Below are 23,397 nucleotides of genomic sequence, written 5' to 3'. Positions count from 1 at the left end.
GTATACCAGCCGACTTCCCTACTAGGCTCACCCGCTAACGCAGCCTCCGTTACCGGGACGACGGCATACTTGTAAAATAACTAATAATTAATGTTAATTCAGTAAGCATTTTGTAAACAAAGATAATTCACAAAAACTGGCCGAAATCATCTTCCCGCGCTCCGCAGTTTTCCAGCGGAATTTTCCCCCTCCCTGGTCCCGGTGGCCAGGGAGGTTAGCCAGTCGCTATCCAGCACTCGTCCAGGCCGGCAGCTCCACGCACGGGGAGCCTTCACACTTCGCGCCTTCCTCACCATTAACATGCAATAGGTAATTATAGTCAAACAGTTTCTACAGCTCCCCGGTCGGCCCCAACCGGCTGTGCGATATTTCGTGCGGTCCTTCAATATAATGAGTGACCCGCCAGCGGGTCTTTTCTTGTACTATGTAATTTAAATCGGTGACCCCCCGTGGCACCGGCGCCTCACGCAATCGAAACTCCCGACAGGGAATTAGTTTATCGCCCACGCGGGGCGGCACTGCGCCAAACGCGAGACCAAGTGTACGGACGAATCAGCAACTGGGACGTGCCACGGTCACGGCCGCGATATCCAGACGGATTCCGCCGTGCCCGTACCCAGCATAACGTGGCCCTCGCCGCCACGCGGAGTAGCCGCCATTGTGTGACGCGTACCCAGGACTAACCATAGTGATTATAGTATATTTTGTGTTAAGTAACTTTGTAAGACCAACCGTAAACGTATTGCGCGTTACGTCCCAACTTTCACGTGTGCAGGAACCGACGTGCCGCTCACACGAGCATTCATTTCGCAACTCGCCGGGTAACTACCCCTCTTAATGTACTAGTCGCCGGACTACCGAGTGACGATAACGAGTACCACCAAGTGAGGGTGGTGTAGGCCGAGTGGAGGTCGACGATGAAGCGGCCAGTCACGTGAGGGTGCCATGTGTAACGTGTGCGACGCAATAAATCAGTTAAAATTACGTGTGTATCTTTTCTACTACGGCGTCTTGGGAGGCCTTAACAGCCCGAGGAGTCCTTTGCCGACGCGTCCCTGCCTGCAGCCACGAGGCCAGAAACAGTGGTGTAGCGTGCCATCTCGGCGCCTGGGGCGGGAGACCCATTTTGCCGCCCCCATTCTATAGGTGCTTAATTAAAATTAAATTTCACATGCAATGAGGTACCTTTTATTGAAGTTAAAATAGGATGAGCGGTTTTACAAGCGGATTCTACGGGCCTTATGAGCAGCGAAGTCAGAAATAACTTTGTCAAAAATCAATATTAGCAGCCAATTCTTGTTCAATCGACAATATAGCCAAGTTTGATAGTCTAGCGGAGCTCATAGTAGATCTGAGGTAATTTTTTATTAGCTTCAACTTCGAAAATTTTCTCTCACAACTTGCAACACTAATCGCCAAAGTCAAATATATTCGAATCAAGATGACTATATTTGGAACCGAAATTACGAGATTCAGTTTTTGAATGAACTGGAGGAGCTCCAGTGGTCCTTTACCACTTATATCTTCCTCTGATTCAGAACAGGCAACAACAACAAACTGCTGAAGACGCTTCCGCTCCATCTGAAACTCGTCCTTGTCGATGTCTTCTAATACATGGGAAAGATCACACTCGAACTTGCTGTCCAAAAGTTTCGCTGGCATCAAAAATCCGAACTTGTCCGATATTTCTTGAATTTGCTGGAATCGAGTCGTCATTTCTTGAATGATCTTGTCGAATGATGCGATAATCTCTCGACGGATTTCCTGTTCGTGAGACAAAGCTGCATCTTCAGAAGATTCATCGCCATGCATGCGTTTTTTCCTGCGAATTCTTCTCGTTTTGAGTTCGATTCCGAGTTTTTCGCAGAGAGTCTTAGCAAAGTCAATTGCTTCTTGCACGAAACGGTCTCTACTTTCCACTAAGAGGGTTTTTAAAGTGCAGAGTTTTATTTGCATGTTAAGGTGTGTCAATTTTTTGCTAGATTTCGCCTATGTTAATTGGTATTTACAGCGGTGATACGCCCGGTGCGTATCTATATTTGTATTTGTATTTATATTAATATGTTCTTATGTATTTTTAATGCCTTTTTGGTAATTATATTTAATTTTCGGAGCTCCGAAGTATATGATCAAATTATAATTTTTGGGGGGAATTGTTAAAGTATTTTTTTAGTATTATTATATAGCTATTTTTTATAAGTAGTAATATGGTATGTATTTTATGATGGATGCGCCGATTTGTGATGAAACGATTTTATGATATATATATATATTTATTAAATGTTGTAATATAAATTTTGCATCTTTTTAACTTGCTGCCTCCTCTCACTGTTCACAACCTTATTAGTATTTTTTAAGCCTGCTATTAATTTGGGTTTTGATATTTTTTTGGGTTTACCTGCGCTCGCGGTACGGGGCAATATAGGAGTTTTACTGTGTCCCGGTTTGCGGAAGTTGTTTGGTTTGCCCTGGGTTAAGGTCAAACTTTACAGTACAATGCGTAGTACTAAATTCAATGAGTGCAAAAGAGAGGCATCGACACGGGCCGACGCTTGAAACAAAAGATTTTGTATGAGTAATTAACATAATGAGTGCCGCTCAACTCGGCTCGCGCGCGCCGGGCGGCGCGGCGTGGTGCGGTGTTGCCGTTCCTATGTAAACAAACAAACGTTATAAAGAGCTCTGTCAGTGATTTCGCAGTTTTTCTTTTAAATAAATACTAAAAAATAGTTGGTGCGCAAAATGTTAGATAAAAATGGAACATTATAGTGTGTGTGACACATGCAATGAATGAATCATAGATCAGATCCCAACCCGCTTCACCGGCGACCCGCCCCCGCGGGCTGCCGCCCAGGGCGGGCCGCCCCCTCCGCCCCACCCACGCTACGCCACTGGCCAGGAACCCCGCCCTTGAGATCAAAATTAACCAACACCCCTTTTATTAACGTAACATCAAACAGGCAGCGGGGACGGCGTCACGACGACAACCGACGGACCAAACCTCGCAGTACATACTGACCGAAGAAAAACAAATTAATCTTTTTCACTCTGATTGGTCAGAAATTAGTGGAGCGATGCAGTCCTTAGTTTAATTTGTGGTCTAGACTGCGTTAATATCGTCTTTTGACCCTTTTTGCGTGCGTGGTGTGACCATTAAATAAAAATGTCCAGTTTGTGGAAAATTATTATGTCAATTTCAATATTTGTTTCAGGGTGGCTCACATGTTCAAAAGGCGATGGAAGCAAAGCGTTTTGCAAATTGTGCAAATGCATGTTACAAACACACAAAAAAGATTTGTCTAACCATTCAAGTTGTAAGAAGCATTCACAGGCGCTCAAATTTTCACAAGTTGGTTGCAGCAACTCAAAATTAACAACATTTTATGGTGCAAATATACCTAGAGAAAGAAAAATAGCAGAGCTGAAAATGGCGGCATTCATTGCAAACCATTGTTTGGTATCAGCTGTAGACCATTTAGGATATCTGTTGCCAACTTTGGACAAGAAATTAATTGTACCTACTTAGTGGAATGAAGCTGCATCACACTAAATGTGCAGGGTTGATCACTAATGTGATTTCGCCATGTGTGCTTGAGGACCTTCTTGAAGACATTGGCGATAGTCCTTATTCGATGATAATAGATGAGAGTACATCCATTGACACCGAGAAAATGCTGTGCATTATAGTGTGTTATTTTAGCCAAAACACAAAGAAGATCATAACTATGTTTTATAGACTGCTAGAAATAGAAGTTGGTGATGCTGACACTTTATTGAATGCATTTAAAAAGCAGCTAGCTACAGATGGCCTGGATTTGAATAAGTTGATAGGTATTGGTGTGGACGGTTATGGTAGGAGAGCATCATTCATTCTCTTCAATTTTGAAAGAATCTGTGCCTCATGTAACCGTTGTGAAATGTGTGTCACATTCATTGCATCTGGCAGCAGAAAATGCTTGCAAATTATTACCTTCTAATTTAGAGTACATCATTAGGGAAGTCTACAACTGGTTTTCGTGCAGTACTAAGCGGCAAATTGAATATGCTCTGCTGCATGAAACATTGGCTGGAAAGAACCCCCTCAAAATAGACAAGTTGTCAGGAACGCGCTGGCTGGCTCGCATAGGAGCCATTACAAAAATTTTAGAACAGTGGAATGCATTAGAGCTACATATTAAATTGTCTAAGGATAAAGAAAGATGCTATACTGCAGGACAATTGTATCTAATGTTTTTCATCAAAACCGAATAAATTGTACCTTCTATTTTTGAAAGATGCCCTAAAAATCATCACTGATTGTAATCGCATGTTTCAGGCTGTCGTCATCCGTCCGAAGGCCATAAAGCCCGGCCTCCACCCGCCAGTATTAAACCCCGCTAACGGAACGCAACCCTAGTCCAGGTCACGTGAGTCAAGCGAGCCGTCGACGTCGGTGAGTGTTTAAATAGATTACGCCCATATGCCAACTCCACTAAACAGCTCTTATGCTTTATTAATTACTGGGAGTAATTAAGTGATTTTTAATTATCAAAACAACCCTTAAGAGTGAAAGTGCGTCGTAGGGGTGCAGCGGTTTTCCCCGTGGGAAACCGCAGTTAATAAACGTACGGAACATCCCTTGCGGCCTTCCGCCAATAATTAACTGACGTCGTCCGACCGAAGGCCACCCTAAAGCCCGACCTGCAACCGCCAGTATTCAACCCCGCTAACGGAACGCGCCCCTACCATGGCCCACCCGAGTCAGGCGAGCCACCAGCAACCAAGGTAGAACCCAGCCCTCCCTAATAAACAGACCGTCATTACAACCAACCTCGTTACAAAAACAAACACAGATTATTAAACAGTATTGCGTATTAATTTAAAAATTGATTAACGAAAGTGCGATGTAGGAGTGCCCGGGCACTCACGTGTGTAAATACGTCGAGACGTGTGTGAGTGTCCCCCTGGCGGCCTTCTGCCTAAATTAGTCAATTAAACCATGTGACATAATTATTAAACCCTTGTGTTGCGTTATTACCCCCACCAGAGCAGTCCGGCAAGAGACGAACAGTCGCTGGTGTGACGTAAAAAATTTAAATGAAATAACTCCTAAACATATTAACTTCAATTTGTAGAAGGGGCGAGTGATCTTGATTCAGCTTTAATAATTAATGTAAGAATTTAATACCCTTAAATTCTTTTATTAACATGTCACATTAGAAACTAACGTAATGAGGTCAACCCTGGCGCGAGGGCCACTGAGCCTCGGCCGAACGCCATGACATGACGCCAGTACAGCGCGACTCGTGGACCGGGGCGGACGCACGTCCCACGGAGAGACATCATCCTTTGTCTGCATTGAACTCACTTCTGGTAATTATAGTCACTTCTTGAAACCTCTTTTTTACTAATCTCTCCGTGCATACCCGGTCCAATTTTCGGTCCAGGACTTAATCCGGCCGCATAACTTTAAAACCCCCTGCACCACACTTGGTCTGCGGGGAGTTTTCAGCATACGGCACGGGCCGCCTCCCGAAGAACAGAACTTTAATTAAAACCAGTCGCTCCGGCGCTGACACCACCCCGTAGGGGAACTTTGAGCGAATTTAGCTGCGGTTCGCGTCCACCGCCTCGATACGTAGATATACGGGATTGGCCGCCTCCAATCACCCTCACCCCTTGTTTGAGTAACCAGGCTCAGAAACGCCTAGTGCCACACTAATACGTAATATTTAGTGACTTTGTACGGCGCCTTGAAACTGATCGTTTTCTTTTGTAAATTTGTGCGACGCACCTCCACGTAACATTCATAAACTTGTGCAACGCACCTCCACGTAACATTCATATACTTGTGTAACGCACCCCCGTGTAACATTTCTTTTGTAAACTTGTGCCACGTCTTATTAAGTAACTTTCAGACTCATTTTTATGTAACTGTGTAACTTCTGTATTGTGTGACGTCATCCTCTGTACGACGTGGTGTGTGATCAATGGTATCACACCAAACCCACAGTCGCAGGAATAAACGACGCAGGTCACTTGTTGCATTACTTCAACGCCTAATTAATTCCTCATAACCCACGCAACACCGCCGACGGTCCTAGTGGGCCACGCAGGGCAACCGACCCCACGACCCACCTATCGACTAGAAACAGAGCTAGTCTGGCGCCCACCCGGAAACAACAGCATAAATCAACCTAATTAACCTCCCCGTTTTCACCTGCAAATAGCCACTGGAGTAGTCAACAAGTGACAGACAGTCTCCAGCTTGACTTTCTATTTTCAAATATTATTAATCTCAATTTTATTATGTATTATTATTATAGGCCTTCCGCTAACTAATTCAGACAGATGTCTTTAAGTTACGAGGGTTCTAGAAATAATAATGTCTAATTATAATTATAAATTTGGAATAACGGCACATTAGAAAGTTCGGCGCGTCATGACGCCTCCTCCCCCCCCCCAAGCCGGCACAAAGCGGCAGTAGAGTTTTACTCACGGGCCGGGGCGGACGTGTGATCCCGCGGGGAGACTTCAACTTTTGTGCTCCTGATTTCTTCATACTGGTAAATATTATAATTCATTAAAACCTCTTTTCCTCTCCCCGCGTGCCCCCGTGCCCTTTTCCGGTGCAGGGCTTAACCCGGCCGCGTTAATTTTTGCTCGTCGCGCAACAACGGTTCGCGACGCAGTCACCTTACGGTCCGGGCCGACTCCGCGAACAGAACTTAATATAATTCGTCGAGCAGACGCCTGCCGGCTACAAACGTAAAGACTTTTCTCTTAATATTACCTTCGTGGACCCGCGACTCACACAGGTGAGCCCGGGCTCGGAGCTAGTTCCAGTTTATCACGGGAGTGGCCGTTAACCCACTCAAACTCTTTGACGACCCCCAAGCCCATGTAGGGATCTTATTTGCAAGTGCCGCAACGTAACACGTAATTAATTATTCAGTGCGAGTGTATGTAGTGTCAGCGTATTTGTCAAGTGTAATTGTATAACTTGTGCCCATCCACACTTTGTGAGATGCGGGATTAAAAACCAGCACCTAAATAACTTTTTCTTTATTTCATAGACGCCCCCTGAACAGTTAGGAAACAGTCCTCTACACTGTTTAGGGCCAGTGCGTATTAAAAGCAGGGACTCCCTCCCACCATCAACAGCCGCCGATCCTAGTGGAACACGCAGGGGCAAAAACCCACGACCACCTCGGTTAATACTCAAATTAACCTGGCGCCCGCCGGAGATTTCATTATGAGCCACTAAAACCACTAGGACCGCCCCGGGTCTCGATCACGAGACCGCGGGTGACGGCAAGGCTGATAATGTTGAACCTCTAAAGCTATTATCAGAATTACATAGTCTGCTGCAGAACTATCTGTCAATTTTAGTTACCCCAGAGCGATTAAATTATGTCAGGAGACAAGCTTTGACAGATTTCAATTTCAGAGATCATGTGACGAATGTTAAATGTATCAACTTGGGATTTAGTTTCAATGAAGCAACAGGTGATATTAACCAGAACGATTTGAGGGTCATAAAAGAATGGTGTGTATCATTTCTTTATCAATTATGCCAAGAAATTCAGAAGAGAATTCCAAAATATATGAAGCTCTTGGAAAAAATTTCCTGTTTCTCACCTGACTCTGCTACTAGCCAAGTCTGGCCTGACGTGGAGGATATAATGGCCAATTTCAAAGATTTGGTTGGAGCCGACAATGTTGACAGCGCTTTGGATGAATGGTGGGTTCTTCCGTTTCAACAATGGAAGAAAGTTAATTCAACAGCAGAAGCATTTTGGGGTGAAGTGGCTGCCTTTGAAGACGCTGCTGGTGAGAGAAAATCCTAGACTATCAGCAAGTTGGTGACAGGTGTTCTGAGCTTGCCATTCTAGAATGCTAGTGTGGAGAGAGCATTCTCCATAATGAATGTGGTGAAAAACAAATTGAGAAATAGAATGCACACAAGCCTAGCAGATCACATAATTAGAGTGTGGTACAGTTTGAGAAACGAAGGCTGTAATAAATTTGAGCCAAGCACTAAAATACTTGCCAAGTTTAAGTCAGAGGATCTATATAATAATCATAACAATGTCGATGTCATGTTGCTTTTGGCATAAGTATGGTTGTAGGGGGAGAAGGGACTACCGGTATTAAAGGGGAGAGAAGAGTGTGAGTGACCTGGAAAAGGCTCGTTTGTTGCAGGAGCAATACTTATCGGTTTTTGTAAATGGTGGAGTATGGTGTGGAGCACAAGGGGAGAAGTCAGGGGGAGAGGGAGGGTTGGAAATACAGAGGGATGATGTATTAAGGGAGTTGAGGCTGAATGTGAGGAAGGCGGTTGGGCCAGATGGGATAGGAAACAGGCACCTCAAGCTGGGAGGGAAGGTGATCAGGAAGTATCTGCAAGTACTGTATGCGCAGTCACTAGAAGAGGGACAGCTGCCGAGGCAGTGGAAAGAGGCTGTGGTGGTGCCCATCTATAAAGGGAGTGGAAATAAGGCACACCCGGCAAACTATAGGCCGGTCAGCTTGACGTCGAACGTAGGCAAGGTAATGGAGAGGCTGGTAGTGAGGTACATAGTAGAAAGGGTGGAGGAAAGGGACTGGATGGATGAGAGGCAGCACGGCTTCCGGAGGGGTTACTCCTGTGAAACGCAGATGGCGGGGCTGCTGGAGGACTTGGTGGAGGCAGTGGATGAGGGAAAGCAGGTAGATGCTATTTTTATAGATTTTGAGAAGGCGTTTGACAGGGTGCCGCACAGGAGGGTGATGGAAAAGGTGGAGGGGTTGATAGAGAACAGGAGGGTGGTAAATTGGACAGGGGACTTCTTGAGGGACAGGATCCAGCGAGTGAGAGTGGGTAAGGAATGGTCAGAATAGGGAAATGTGACGTCAGGGGTACCACAAGGAAGTGTCATGGGACCCCTGCTCTTCCAGATCATGATGAATGATGTAGGGGAGGAGTTGAAAAGTAGGCTGCGGTTGTTTGCGACAATTGTGTACTCTATGAAACTGTGGGGGAAGGGGCGCACCTGGCAGAGGACTTGGAGAAACTTGAGTGCTGGTAGAGAGAAAATGAAATGGGAATAAACGTACGGAAAACAAAGGTGGTGAGGTTCATGAGGAAGAGAAGGGTGGAGGGAAAAATGTACTATTGGAAGGGACAGGTGATCCAGGAAGCTGAGGATTATAAGTACCTGGGAGTGATCCTGCAGAAAGACTTGGGGTGGGGAAAGCAGGTCAAGAAGGTGGTAAAGAAGGGCAGGAGGGGGTTGGGGCTGCTTAGCAGGACACTGAAAGGGACAGGTAGGAAAGTTAAGGAAAAGGCGTATGCAACATTGGTAAGGCCAGTGTTGGAATATGCCGCGGCGGTGTGGAGAAAGAAATTGAGGAGTTAGAGAGGGTGCAGCGCAAGGCAGCGAGATGGGTGACAAATATGTGGAGGAGAAGGAAAGACGAAGGCAGGATGGGGGAAACACACAGGCCATCGGTGATGATGAAGGAGCTGGGGTGGGACACGCTGCAAAAAAGGAGGAAAGTAGAAAGGCTAGTGAGAATGCATAAAGTAATTCCGGGGGAGTGGGGGGGGGGAAGCTGGGAGCTAGGTTGAACAAAGGGCTGTATCGAGGAAGGAGGGATCATGAGTGGAAGATTCAGAGGGAATGGAGACAGACAGAGAGAGGAAGACAGGTATTCCTTGTGAGGACGTAGCGAGAGTGTAAGGAGCTTGAGGGGAGGACACTGGATGTGGGAGGAGGGAAGGTCTTGCGAAGGAGGCTCCAGAGGGGGGAGGAGTGAGGGTAGTTGGTGGGTGGGAACTCCTTGCCACCGGGCGGATGCCCAATTGCAGGTGTATTATTATTATTAGTATTATTAGTATTGTTAGTATTGTTAGTATTATTAGTATTGTTAGTATTATTAGTATTGTTATTATTATTATTTCTTGTGATCCAAATAGCAGGGATAGTGTATATGTTCCACAACCACGCAGACCTCAAGGAACTATTGGTAAGTTAAGTCTCCAAGTAAAATAATTATTACATGTCAAGTAATATTTGTTAACAAGATTTACATTTATGGAAATGTTTTTTGTCTCATAAAGTAGAATACAGTGTGTTACTTCTAAGCCTCGTTATGGCATTTACAAATTTGTACTTACCCAATTATTTTAAGACTGCATAAGTACATATGCTGTTACTGTGAAAAAAAAATTTCTTGGGTAACAGAAGATAAAATGGAAATCTGCCTCTTACAAAAATTGTAACACTCAGTAGTTCATATTAAGCTAGAAATGCTGGGAAGGCCCAAGTACATAATTAAATCTAAGGCTCTGTTTTCTTCCCCTAGAAACATAACTTTATCTTTCAATATTTTCAGCCAGCTGGACTGGTATCAGGTTCTTGAGTTTCCCCCTCCCTATTATTTTCTATTTCATGGGCTCAACCTCTGTAATGCTTGTTGGAAATGAGTTACGAAGGTAATTAAATTTGCTATGTAAGTTGTGAAAAGGCAATAGCATGATTTCTTATGAACTTATTTAATAAGTAAACATAAAACAATTTTATTCATGAATGTAAATTTCGTGTGCAGACTTTTTAGTTAACCAAATGTGAATACTTATTAATACTAATTCTTTGTAATAGCATAGCATTAACCCATGTAGATCGAAATAGGTATATTGTAGATTTATAACTAGCTGTTCCTGAAGGAAATACTTAAGGATGGTTGACTATACCTACTTATTGAAATGCATGAGGTAAACTGGAACAATGCATACCATCCTACACTAGTAACAGATACTACAGTGGAGGAAAAACTTAAACAGAATTCATGACGATTCAGTATGACTCTGCTAAGCATAATGACAAAACATTTATTATTGTTTACAGGACATAAAGGGACACCTGTTATTGGGTAATTCTCCGATGGTGCGGCTAGGGCACTACCTATGTCTCAAGAACAAGGTATGGGTCCCGCCTACCATGGGAAAGAAATGGTGAGTGGAAACTGCATGCATATACTATTGAAGCAAAAGTAGTGTACAATTTGAATGAATACAGTTTTTTTTTTCAGCAAGTGGCAAAGGAATGTTAGTTTTTGCAGTTTCGGGAAGCAAAATTTTCAATAATATCAAGACAGTTAAAAGGAGGCAGCAAGAATTAAGTGGACGACAAGTGCTCCTGTTAACAGGGACAAATGATGTGATGGTGAGTAGAGAGCTTGAATCACAGATTATATCTCTTTACAGTAATCAATACGGCTCCATTATATGGAACATCAGCAAAACTAAACTGACAGCAAAAAACTTGAAAAAGTTCAAACAAAATTAACAAACTTCATTAATCAAAATAAAAACTGTACTAATATTGTAGATTTACACTACATTCTTGGTTCTTTGTCGTCTCGAAGAGACATATTTGATGCATTGTAAGTTAAAAGAAACTCTTATAAAAATAAAATAAATTGCAGCTATCTTCTAGAAAACACAGGTATTAAAATCCCATTATTCAACAGTCAACATCCTCACTTGGTTTGTACTCTAAATAAATCAAATGACATAATATATTTTATTGTTAAAAATTTTAATAAATACAATAACTTAATTGCTTTACTTAACACTAAACTAAACGTTAAGAAAATTTTATCTTGCCTTAAGCTTAATCCATTATCTTAGTCATTTTGATATATTTGATTTCTTTGTTCACTTCCATTATTTCACATTGATGTATTGTTTACTTTATGTTGTATGTTTGTTTTTCATATTCTTTTTTTTTGTTGTTGTTTGTTGTTTTGTCAGTGTTTATTTTTTATGTGTTAAGTATTTTCTTTCCTGTATTTCTTGTTTGTATGTTTTACGTGTGGTGTATACCACCTTGGCTCTGTGCTGTAGGTGGACTATAAATAAATAAAATAAATAAATAGTATTGATGTGTAATCAATTATAGTCATGCGCTGGCACAAGATCAGTCCATTTTTGTTTCTTATACCACAGAAAGAATACTTTATGTATTTTGTGGCAGTTTGCAGTCATACGTGGCAGTTTGCAGTCATACACAATGTTTCGTCGAAGTGCCGCCATGCTCGTAAAATGATATTATTAACTATGCATAATGTTTTCTTTGCAGGCAAGCAACAAGTACAAGTGGATGTACCTGAACCTGAACAAACTAGTAAATTTTTTAATGGACATGGACTGTGAGGTGGTGCTCCTGACATGGCCACCCAGACCTTATCTTGAGGAAGGAGATGAGAGGAAAGCTCTCCTGCTTAAGTTCAATGAACTTATCAGGAACATGGCAGGTATGTCTTTAGTGTAGCCTTTGATGACACACATCTGTATTGTTGACACTGTTGTTCACAGTGCATGTGAAAGCTTTACTCGTTAAGTTATTAATTTTGCTTCGTCTGGATTACTGTGACAGTGTATACAATGAAGGCAGATGAACTGATGTGCCGTAAATTAGGAATTTCGGCACTTTTTTTTTTAATTTTTATTATAATTTTAAATTATTTTTGGAAATTTTATTTTTATATAATTTGGTTACAAATGGGTGATTTACACTTTGTTAGGCTGGTGTACTCTACTTAGTTAAACTTTGCGCCAGTGGACCGAGGCACATTTTCTCAGGGACCAATCTGATCTTTTGCAAGTCTAAGACGTCATTGGCAGCCCGTTTGACATTTCTCCCGCTTACAGTCACGTTCCCGGCCTGTAACATTATTTCCCTGCGTGACTAAATTTGCGTACAACAGCTCTGGACAAGTTTTTACCACATCTCAAAGATGAGCTTAGAACAGCGCTTACCGTCACGCATACGTCTTAGGTTCACTCCTAGAAAGTCACGTTAGGACGCTCTTTCCCAGCCTCGTTGCGTTTTTTGACAACCCTCACCTCCCAGCTCCCCACCCTGGTTCTCAGAATTTAGCCTAGGATCATTGCCCTGACGTGAACCTCGCCAGACAGTGGCCGACTTCAAGGACGATCTGCCACAGAAAAAATATGTGCAAAGATGGACCACACACGACATCTAGCAGCAGAAATTATAACTTCTTCTCTTGTCGCCAGCTGGTGGAGCTGACGCCCGCCACACCTAGTGGCGACTTTGCTAACCTTCTTTCCTTCCCCTTTAGGCCGCCAGAGATCAGCACCGGCTGCGCCATAAGGCCCTATGCTTCCTACTCGCATCCTGTAAAAGTCGATCGTATGTAGCTTTCTGTGCCCGCTGGAAGAGAGCGCAGTGGTCGCCTCCTCGACGCAACAACTGAAGGTGTAGTTGAGCTCACCTCCGTCACCTCCGGAAGTTTTCGGCCCAGAGCCGAACCTTCCCCCTCTTTTCCCTAGGGCCGAGCGCCCGTTTAAATGAGGAGCTTTGTCCGCCATTGCGGCACTTTGACTTTGGCTACTTACCGCGTCATCTCGGCGTCTCCTCTGGTAAGAGGCTTTTTCGCTGCAACGACGAACTCTTCCTTCGAATTAGGGATGTAAGCATCGGTGTTAAGGGATGTGATCCCAGTTTCTAAATTTAATAGTTACCAGTCAGTCGTTGTAATTAGGCAACAATAATGTTTTAGTTTACATTTTATTAATTTGTTTATTCTTCCTAAATCATGGTTTCTGCCGCGTCATCCGCGGTATTCTCGGTCCGCGCATTTCGGATGTCTGCACGAGACATTTCCTGAGTCCAGGAGCTACTCCCTGTTTGGTGAGTACTTCGGTCTCTTTTCCCTCCCCGAATTCTCGTTTGTTTGCCATTTCGTGCAGACTGTGTTTGACTGTCTGGAAGCAGGTCTAATTCGTCCGAATTTGGCTTGTGTTTCAGACAGGGTCCAACATTTGGGCGCCGAAATTGCACCCAACATGTTGTCCGGGACCTCCAGCTCCGAGTCTCTTTAAGAAGAGCTTCCTACCGGCCAGATGTCCAACTTTGAAGCCCCGGGTGATATTTAAAATATAACTTCTCCCTACAAGCAACGAAAGAACTTACCTTAATGAATACCAGCAAGCAGTGACATAGAGAACTTAACAAATAAGAATATGTAAAATTATAATAATAACTATAATATGTCAGGAGGGATACTTCAAATTTTTTGTTTCTGTAATTGTTCTGTTGTTAAAAGTATAGTATGACTTGTTTTCTGTAATATCGGGCCGGCCCCCTTTTTATAACTTTAACTTTAATATATTGTTTATACCCTTTTATGGTGAAACTAAAACAAATGGTAAACAGATTTATTTTAATACCTTTTAAATAAACCAGGAAACCTATAGACCAATCTACTTATGTAGTAATTTATTTATTTATCATTTACCTATATCTATTTAAACGATCCACTAGCCCCCAAGTTGCTTGTGTGCAGGGAGTATAAAATTGTCTTGTTCACCACCTCGTGCCACCTCTGGTAATACTTGTATTTTCTTTATAATTTTGCTCAGCTGTTTTCTAGGCTTTTTTATTAATTAAAATAATATAATTTAAGGGCACGAAAGGGTGTATCACTGAAAGAAAGACTCCAAAAAATTCAAAATATTTGTTTTCGCTTGATGTATTTAACCTTAAATTGCGTGATCACTAGCAATCTTATTATAAAAAACAAGGCTGGCTTAAACTTCATCACAAAAGCTCACTAAATGCTCTACTTATGCTATATAAAAAACTTTAAAGCCGATACTCCTCAATATTTATGCCGGTGGTTTACGTTTATGAGTTGAGATCACACACTTGGGGCCCGTTCAAAATCAAACCGTGAATACTTAATGTTAATATCAATGCATAAAACAAAAACAATGTCAAAATCCTTCACAGTAACAACATTTCGTCTCTGCAATAGCCTCCACCAGGATGATAGATACATACTGTCTACCAAGGTCTTTCAAAACATAGTTTTAAAAAAAAAACAGACTCTTGATTCCTAACACGTAACCAAGGTAACTGAATGAATGTATGTGTGTGTATGAGAGTATGACAGTCTAATGCTAAAAACTTTATTGACGTGACAACGTCTAATAAATCGATTAACGCCGGCTTCACGCACGAAAAAGTGTCCCGTTATGCTGTGTCCCGTTACACTCATTGTACGCTTGCGCCGCATCTCTCTCTTTTCCACTCGATTGGAACAACCATCGATTTGACTTTTTCGAGGCACATTAAACTTGAAACACTCCCATTCGTTTCCTACTTTTCCAATCATCGTCCTATCCTTAACAGAATAACACAGATTGGAAGAAGTTAAATAGCAAACATGTATAAAAGTTATAGTTAAAATAATCTCTTCGTTAAAGTTTGAATTAATGAGTGCAAATAAAAGTAAATTTATCAATTAAATTGTAGTTTTCATTTCACTCCTCCTTTGTATCCATACAAAATAGTGATAATTCAATAACAATGATTCAATTTTATTCATTAAAGTATGCAATCATTTCATCAATGTTTTGTCATGACGTCACGTTAAACTATCGTCCGTAACCGACTTTACAGACAACCAATTTTTTTAAAAATATATATCTATTTAAAACAATTTTTAATGATATAGGTTAGGAATTATTTATATATTAATTTATTTGTATTTAAACAAATATTCTGTATGATTTATACTAATACTTAACTTAGGTGTTAAATCTTTATTGGTTTTATTTTCTAGTTAGTACTATGTTTGATTCTTAGATGTAACATGTAGTTTATAATTTTATGTTTGGTTCGTAGATGTAAAATAATGTTCATGTCTCAAGGTTCAGAGTAGGAGAAGGCACACATGACTGAACTACGCCAAACATAAGCCAAAATAAAAAACCTAATTATATAAGATTGACGATACAAAAAATGCATCCATATGTAATGGATGTTATGTGTTATTGATCAAATTATTGGAAGAGATTATACACATCTTTTATGCAATGTAACATTTCTAATTTCCATACACATTTTATTAAACTTTAAAAAAAAATGTGTTTGTTTCAATTGTTGGCAAAGTTAACTAATGATACATTTATGAACATAGTGCATGAAAGAACCTAATCCTCTCACCATGCATAACTTATTACCTTGTTCTCCAATTTAATGGAATTTTTTATTTGTGATATTAAGTATGTATTGAATAATTAGTTAACTTTATGTAGCAGTAATGTATGTAATGTGGATGTATAAGGTGGCAAGGCTTAACAGAACTGAGTTTGCCCTCAGTGTCACTCGTTTGAGTTGGGATAACATGTGAAAGGAGAAAGTGTAGATGAAAAGTTTGTCTTGACCTCTTCCAATAATGGCTTTCATTTGTCACTGGGTTTATGTTCATTTAAAAGTTTCTTAACATGTGCGAAAATATATTTCAGTAGATTTAAGCTTTTTAGTGCTATGTGCCATAATGGTTGCTCTGTATGTTACACGAAATCTTAAATATAAGGAACCAATGTTATAAGAAACATGAAGAACCAAAATCAGCTCATTTCAAAAATTGGAAATATAAAAAGCATTCACCAATCATGTGTAAGAAATTTACAAGAAAATTATTCACACACACATTGTCGTGGTCTGGGCGACTAGTTCCTGACAATGCTGCTGTACTGCCGGCTACTCAGGGTTCGGTAGAGAGGGGGTTCAGGCCGCGTGGCCGAGGAACTTAGTCTCCAGAGATTAAATGAGAACAACTCTAATAAAGTTTGATAGTCCTTTATGCTCAAGACTCTGAACACTTTACATGGGGCTGCCACGTTTCCGCCTGTGACTATTTCTAGGTGGGTCGAAACCCGGTTCCGCGCACTGTTCTGGTTAAGAAAATTACGGGACGTCCCGCCCGTGATGACTATCACTCCCACGGTAAGGAATATAATTCTTATGACCCGTGCGTGATAGGATGTCTGTCTGTCTGTCTGACTGTACTCCACACTGGCCAGAAAGAAATGAAAAAACACAGAACCTATGACTGCGAATGACCAGTTTGATAAAAATGAATCGCGACTCGCCCGAATTGAAAGCAGAACACACGTGGGCGAATAATAAAAGGAAAACTCGCGACCGTAACTGCAAATCAACAAGCTCGACTGCAAAGTTGAGAAAACGTCTCCGCATGGCAAAAGTCTAGAACCTGTGCTAATACCGCGCCCGCTTGTCTCACCGTCCCGGAGCGACGTCACCAAGACGTCCGTCGCCTCTCGTGCCGGGTCCACGACTTGCTCCCGCTAGGGCGAAGCGATGACACTCGCGTGACCGCTGTCTGCCGAGTCCTGGCGACGACTGCCTCCCAGTCCCCTGCCGCGCCTGAGTGCCCGCGTCTCCCCCCCTTCTCCGCGAGCCCACGGAACACGCTGATTGGTCACAGGCGGAAGCCGTGGCCTTGGCGCCCGGTGAACAATTAAAACTTATAAAATACAAAACCCTTCAATAAAAAATTAATTAAAATAAAAGATAAGCAAAAATATGTACAAAAACGTAAAACAAAAATTTATTTACAATAAATAATATGTCAAATCCTGTAAAGAAATCAAACGTCGCACGTCACCGTCACTTGCGTCGCATAACACACTCAAGAGATGGCGCTGGCGAGGCATAACGGCCTGAAGGAGCCGGGGAGACACTTGGGTCGACGTCAACATGGCCACAGTAGGCTAATGATGATGAAACAGTAGCAACTAGAACATTAAATAAAGGTTTAAAAAGATCTTTAATTCACAGTTACAAATTAACCCAAGGCCGATACTAGAGATATATGACACAGTTTTCTTGAATTGCTTATGAATGTAAACTTTTTCAATTAATGTTAGTCAAGCTTCTCATAAGATTTTTCATTTATGATACACAGTAAAGTTTTTATCCCATGAACATTTCAGCATGTCATTATAGGTAATTCGACATTGTCCAATTATCCGTTCTGTTATTAAATGTTTTGTGTCATTTAGCAAATATTTTGTGTAATATGTCATTTTATAATAATAAACTGCTTTAGAGTACTTACAAGAGCATGCATAATTTATTTCAGAGAACAAAGGTCTACGCCTGATACACATTTACATGGTTTTTATGGATGGGCCAGTCATCAATGAAAAGATGTTCGAGAAGTAAGAATGTACTTAATGTGCCTCTTGTTGAGTAATAGTTCCAACTAAATATTGGAAGTGATAATTCCAAGCCTTATGAATTGAGAAACCAAAAATTGTTGTCATAATAGTAAGAATTTTGAGTTAAGTCGTTGTATGTATGACAGAATTTTAGGATGTATTAGATTGGTGCATACATACTATTCTCATGCTATGGGTTTTTTACATATGTTATAAAAATTTTCAACGTTACTTTATATGCAATAAAAATTATTTGTTACAAGGAAAGCAAGTTTCCCCATTTAGTTTTCAATGTGGACCAGAAAAAAATTTAGCAAGCGCGGTTTATTTAAGAGAGGAAACAGTGCACCTTGGTACCAGTCTCTGGCAGTTACTGTTTATTGAACCTTCAGAAATAGTGGAGAACAACCAACATTGCAGTAGACAATGAAAAAGTCATCTGGAACTTAAGTATTTGCTTTGATTACACAAACAGCCATGTTAATGTGTATGTCCAGTCCCTACAGTTATTTGTGAAATGTGACTTAAAAAAATGTTTTACCAGAATGTAACAATCTAGGTTTCCAACTAACAAGATGTACATATGCATGTGATTACATTAATTTGTGTCTCCGAGTGAAAGAGAAATGTTAACATTTTAGGCAAATGTAAGTGTATTTTAGTTTCTTTTTCTTTTTTGACGTGACAACGTCTAATAAATCGATGAACGCCAGCTGCATGCACGAAAAAGTGTCCCGTAACGCACTGTCCCATTACACTGTCCCGTTACGCTCATTGTACGCTTGCGCCACATCTATCTCTCTCCCACTCGATTGGAACAACCATCGATTTGACTTTTTCGAGGCACATTAAACTTGAAACACTCCCATTCATTTCCTACTTTTCCTATCATCGTCCTATCCTTAACAGAATAACACAGATTGGAAGAAGTTAAATAGCAAACATGTATAAAAGTTATAGTTAAAATAATCTGTTCGTTAAAGTAATAAACATATTTTAATTAATGAGTGCAAATAAAAGTAAATTTATCAATTTAAATTGTAGATTTCATTTCACTCCTTCTTTGTATCCATACAAAATAGTGATAATTCAATAAAAATTATTCAATTTTATTCATAAAAGTATGCAATCATTTCATCAATGTTTTGTTATGACGTTGTCATGTTAAACTATCGTCCGTAAACCGACTTTACAGAACCAATTTTTTTTTTTGTTTTTAGGTTTTACTATCGTGGGAAGATTGACAAATTACATTGGAATTTCATGGGCATGGAAAAGGTCATCCAACAAAATTGAGACCGAATTGTGAAGACTTATTGGAGGTAACTATTGTAATATATTCTGGTTCAGCAACTTACATTTTGTAAACACTTTTTAATTGTTTGTGTGACTATTTTTCCAATGATAGCTAACTGGCAAAATCAGTAAAGTTTAATGCTTGTCCTATTGTAATGATTTAATGCCAACATCATCTGTTTTGTGTTTCAGAGCTTTCCTCATTGACGATGCCCTTAGCTGAAGAGATTGGGTTAGGTTATATTATTCAAATTATTATTTTTTTATTTTTTTAATTTTTCTTATTTAAAATTACTTGCATGCAGACGAAGGCCTCACAGCCTTATTCTTATGTTAAATAATGTACAGCAAGTCTTAAAATTTTAACGATGCCTATGGCTAACTGAAATAAGTATTAATAGTTGTGAAGTTGAACATAATTATTAAGTATAAATTTCTTCTTATTTACTTGCAGTAAAAGGCTTTAAAGCTTCATTCTTAAGATCATGTAACGATACCTATGGCTGAATGAAATGTTTAAAGTTATATAGTAGAAATAGTTATTATGAATTTTTTCATTCTTATTTACAGTTACACTCTTGCAGACGAAGGCATTAAAGCCTCATTCTTAGTATTAATAGTGTAAATTAGGTTTCATCAATTAAACAATGGCTAAAATAAATGATAATAGTTATAGTGTTGAAATGAATTATAATGAATTTTTTTCAATTGTGTTATTTGCAATTATGTACTTGCAGATAAAGGCATCAAAGCCTCACTCTTACGTTTAATAATGTACATCAGGTCTCAGCAATTTAAAAATGCCTATGACTAAATTACATATTGATAGTTGCATAGGATACTCAGTAATGGAAATGTATGTAAATCAATTTTTCTGTTTTAAATCAAGTTGATAAAAGATGAGTGGGTAACGTGAAACAAAGGGCTTTGCACCCATGTTTACTTTACTGTTTATTTTATTATATCGGTTCATGACCATACTGCACGATAAAAATCAATGTTCATATGTAATTTTAATATGTCATAATAACCCTTGCATGTCATTATTGGGTTTTGTTGTAACAGCACATTGAATGCAATTCCAAAGATCAAGTGCACACTTGAACTAAAGCACATTTACAAGACTGAGTCTTAGCACATGACACTAACTGAACTAGTAAGGACCAGCTTCATAACAAAACGTACATAAGCAAGACTTACCATGCGTACAACATACAGCAGTGTACACATAGCTCGAATTCCCACGTTCCTACAATATATGCAACTTGTACTCAAATCTAACAGATACAAGTGACCATACACAAGAGTAAAGCACATCTGCATAAGTTTGCACAGGGTAAGTTAAAGAAAGTATTAGCTCACCTTTCATAACCACACACAGATAAAATGTAACACTTGTAAGGCAGTGAGATGGAACAGTAGTGTTCCATACCCTATCATTTTTAATCACAATAGTACTAAATCATCCTGGTCCTGATATATTTTTTTCTCACTCTTATGCATGTCTATCGAATCGATAACCGATGAATATTTAACCATGCAAATACTTAATGCTTTGGAATGTTATGATTTGTAAATATATTAACTAGGACTGAAATAGTTATAGTTTCTTGAGGTCTGCATGGTTGTGGAACATATTCAGTATCCCTGCCATTTGGATAACAAAAAACCTCAGTAATGTGGCCACCACAAGAATTGAATGTAGTCTTGTATATACTTTGGTGCCAGTTCCAAGCCTGGATGTTAATGAGGACTGGAAAATGAAATGTTATCACTTTGCATGTATCTGAAAGCTAATTGTGTGTTTGAAGATTTGTTTTAGTTACAGCTATGGTTCGTCATTCTTAAAGTGGCGTAATTGGATTTGACTTGACTCACTATGTTTTCACAGTAACAGCATATGCACTTATGCAGTCTTAAAATACTTGGGTAAGTACAAATTTTTGTAAATGCCATAACGAGGCTTAGAAGTAACACACTGTATTCTACTTTACGAGACAATAAACATTTCCGTAAATGTAAATATTGTTAACAAATATTACATGACATGTAATAATTATTTTACTTGGAGACTTAGGTAACTTACCAATAGTTCCTTGAGGTCTGCGTGGTTGTGGAACATATACACTATCCCTGCCATTTGGATTACAAGAAACCCCAATAATGTGGCCACCACAAGTATTGAATGTAGTCTTGTATATAGTTTGGTGCCAGTTCCAAGCCTGGATGACACAGAGTACTGGAAAATGTAATGTTATCACTTTGCATGTATTGGAATGCCGATTGTGTGTTAGGAGTTTTGTTTCAGTTGCAGGGTTGGTGTGAGACTAAAATATGTAGATATGAAATCAACATGAAGCACATGTGTACTTGCAGGTAGCAGAAGCTAGTGGGTAAGTCTGAATATCAGTTATGTTGTTATTTGGCTTAGGGATAAGACACTACACACTCATACTAGAGGACCCTCTTTTGTATCCTGATTGTTTTTTTTCCCCTTGGTCCCTAAGAAATGGTTATGACAAATACTTTTCTTTTACGTTGTTATCCTCTGCTGAGTTTTAAGTGTCCCTAAGGGCCTTGTTGTGTTAAATATCTTTAACGATATGTTTGTTAGAAAATTATGCATGTATTTTTATTGGTTAATAGGTGGTGTTATACATATTTATTTATTTACACACATTCTGAATGCACACTAAGCCTTTGTGGTATGCATGCAAAAACAGAAAAAACTACAAACATAAACAGAATTTGCAGGGACTGCATGTAGATAGGTCCAGCCTGCAGGCAGTCACATGCAGGCGGGCACTACTACATGCAGAGAAGGACCATCTGCAGGTGGGCAGGGCATACAGGAAGGCGCAGCCCACATGCAGGTTTGGCCAACAAAACAAACAAAATACAGACAAACACAATATACCGTATATTTTTAATTGATAGTATACACATGTAGGAAGTTTTCTATATACAGTAAACTCCCGGTATACCGCGCCCCGATAGATCGCGGAATCGGGTATATCGCGGGTCAAACCATGTCCCCCAATCAGAAATTAATAATAATACTAATAACACAGTAGAACCTCGTTAATTCGTGATGGTCGCGACCGAGATAATCACGGATTACCGAATTTCACGGGCTAGCGATTAAAAGCCCGGAAGGTCTTGTCAAGCTTCTCAGACACCGGCGTGCAGCTGGGTTAAGGCCAAGGTCATGTGACGTAACGTCTACCGAGGCTTACTGCGCCTTGGCAGCAGATGGATAAAAAATTGTAAACTCTCCATTATTCGTGTTAATTGGGACCCGCCGATGCCCGGATAGTTAAAATCCTGTAAAAAAAAGTAATAACCCCGGTTAATCCGTTCAAGGTAAGGACCGTCTTCGAATTAGTCTCGGCTTAAAAAAATACGGCACTGCCTAGCCATTAGTTCACGGTCATTTACAACAGCCGAAGAGAGAAAGAAAGATCGTGCTGACCTTGCACCCTCCTCCCCTCCCCCTCGTACAGCCGAATGCCAGCCAGACACGTCACTCGTCACTCGCCAGGCGCCTGCCGTGCGTTGGCGGGTGGAAACAAACAAAGGGAGACGGGAAGCAGAAGTCAGGACATCCCCCTCAAGTTAAAAGAGTGACAAATGTGACAGCTGAAAGGGGGACGACACAAAGGGTCGGTACAAACAGCGTTGCAGAGTTTGGCGGCCCATGCGAAGGCTTGCAGTGTTTGCCGGCCGCCGGCCCGCGTGACGTTAATTTTAAGCGCTGACAAATTTTTACTTCTCTTTTTTTTTCTGCACTTTTAAATCGTCACTGATTAACGAGTTTCTACTGTAATAATAATGGAATAAATGGTTGACAGCCGATTAGGATAATTTTGCTTAGTAACTCACAAACTAAGCATCGGGAAGAAAAAATCCTAGGCGTAGAAAATGTCCGCAGTGAAATTCTAAACAAGATATCTCCGTACATTATTCCTCTATCTTGTAGTGTTTTCAAATTATGGTCAAATCCAGCCCAGTGTTATTTTCTGAAACACTAGTTCATAACATTTTTTTTTAACCCACAAATAAAGCATCGGAAA

General features: G+C 40.4%; 1 long non-coding RNA gene across 2 annotated transcripts; it reads left to right on the top strand.

Moving 5' to 3' along the window:
- Nucleotides 1-1,779: 1,779 nt before the first annotated feature.
- LOC134533659 (uncharacterized) lies at nucleotides 1,780-22,284 on the top strand. 2 transcript variants are annotated; one of them, XR_010075355.1, is made up of 7 exons: nucleotides 1,780-1,962; nucleotides 4,316-4,432; nucleotides 10,872-10,978; nucleotides 11,056-11,189; nucleotides 12,108-12,282; nucleotides 19,249-19,350; nucleotides 19,517-22,284. It is a non-coding gene; the product is annotated as an uncharacterized LOC134533659 (long non-coding RNA). The 2 variants fall into 2 exon arrangements; XR_010075356.1 differs by having other exon boundaries at nucleotides 1,780-2,025.
- Nucleotides 22,285-23,397: the final 1,113 nt, after the last annotated feature.

The sequence above is a fragment of the Bacillus rossius genome, chromosome 1, assembly GCF_032445375.1.
Source record: "Bacillus rossius redtenbacheri isolate Brsri chromosome 1, Brsri_v3, whole genome shotgun sequence".
In the NCBI taxonomy this organism is placed as follows: Eukaryota; Metazoa; Arthropoda; class Insecta; order Phasmatodea; family Bacillidae; genus Bacillus; species Bacillus rossius.
This window is presented reverse-complemented; position numbering and strand designations above follow the sequence as displayed.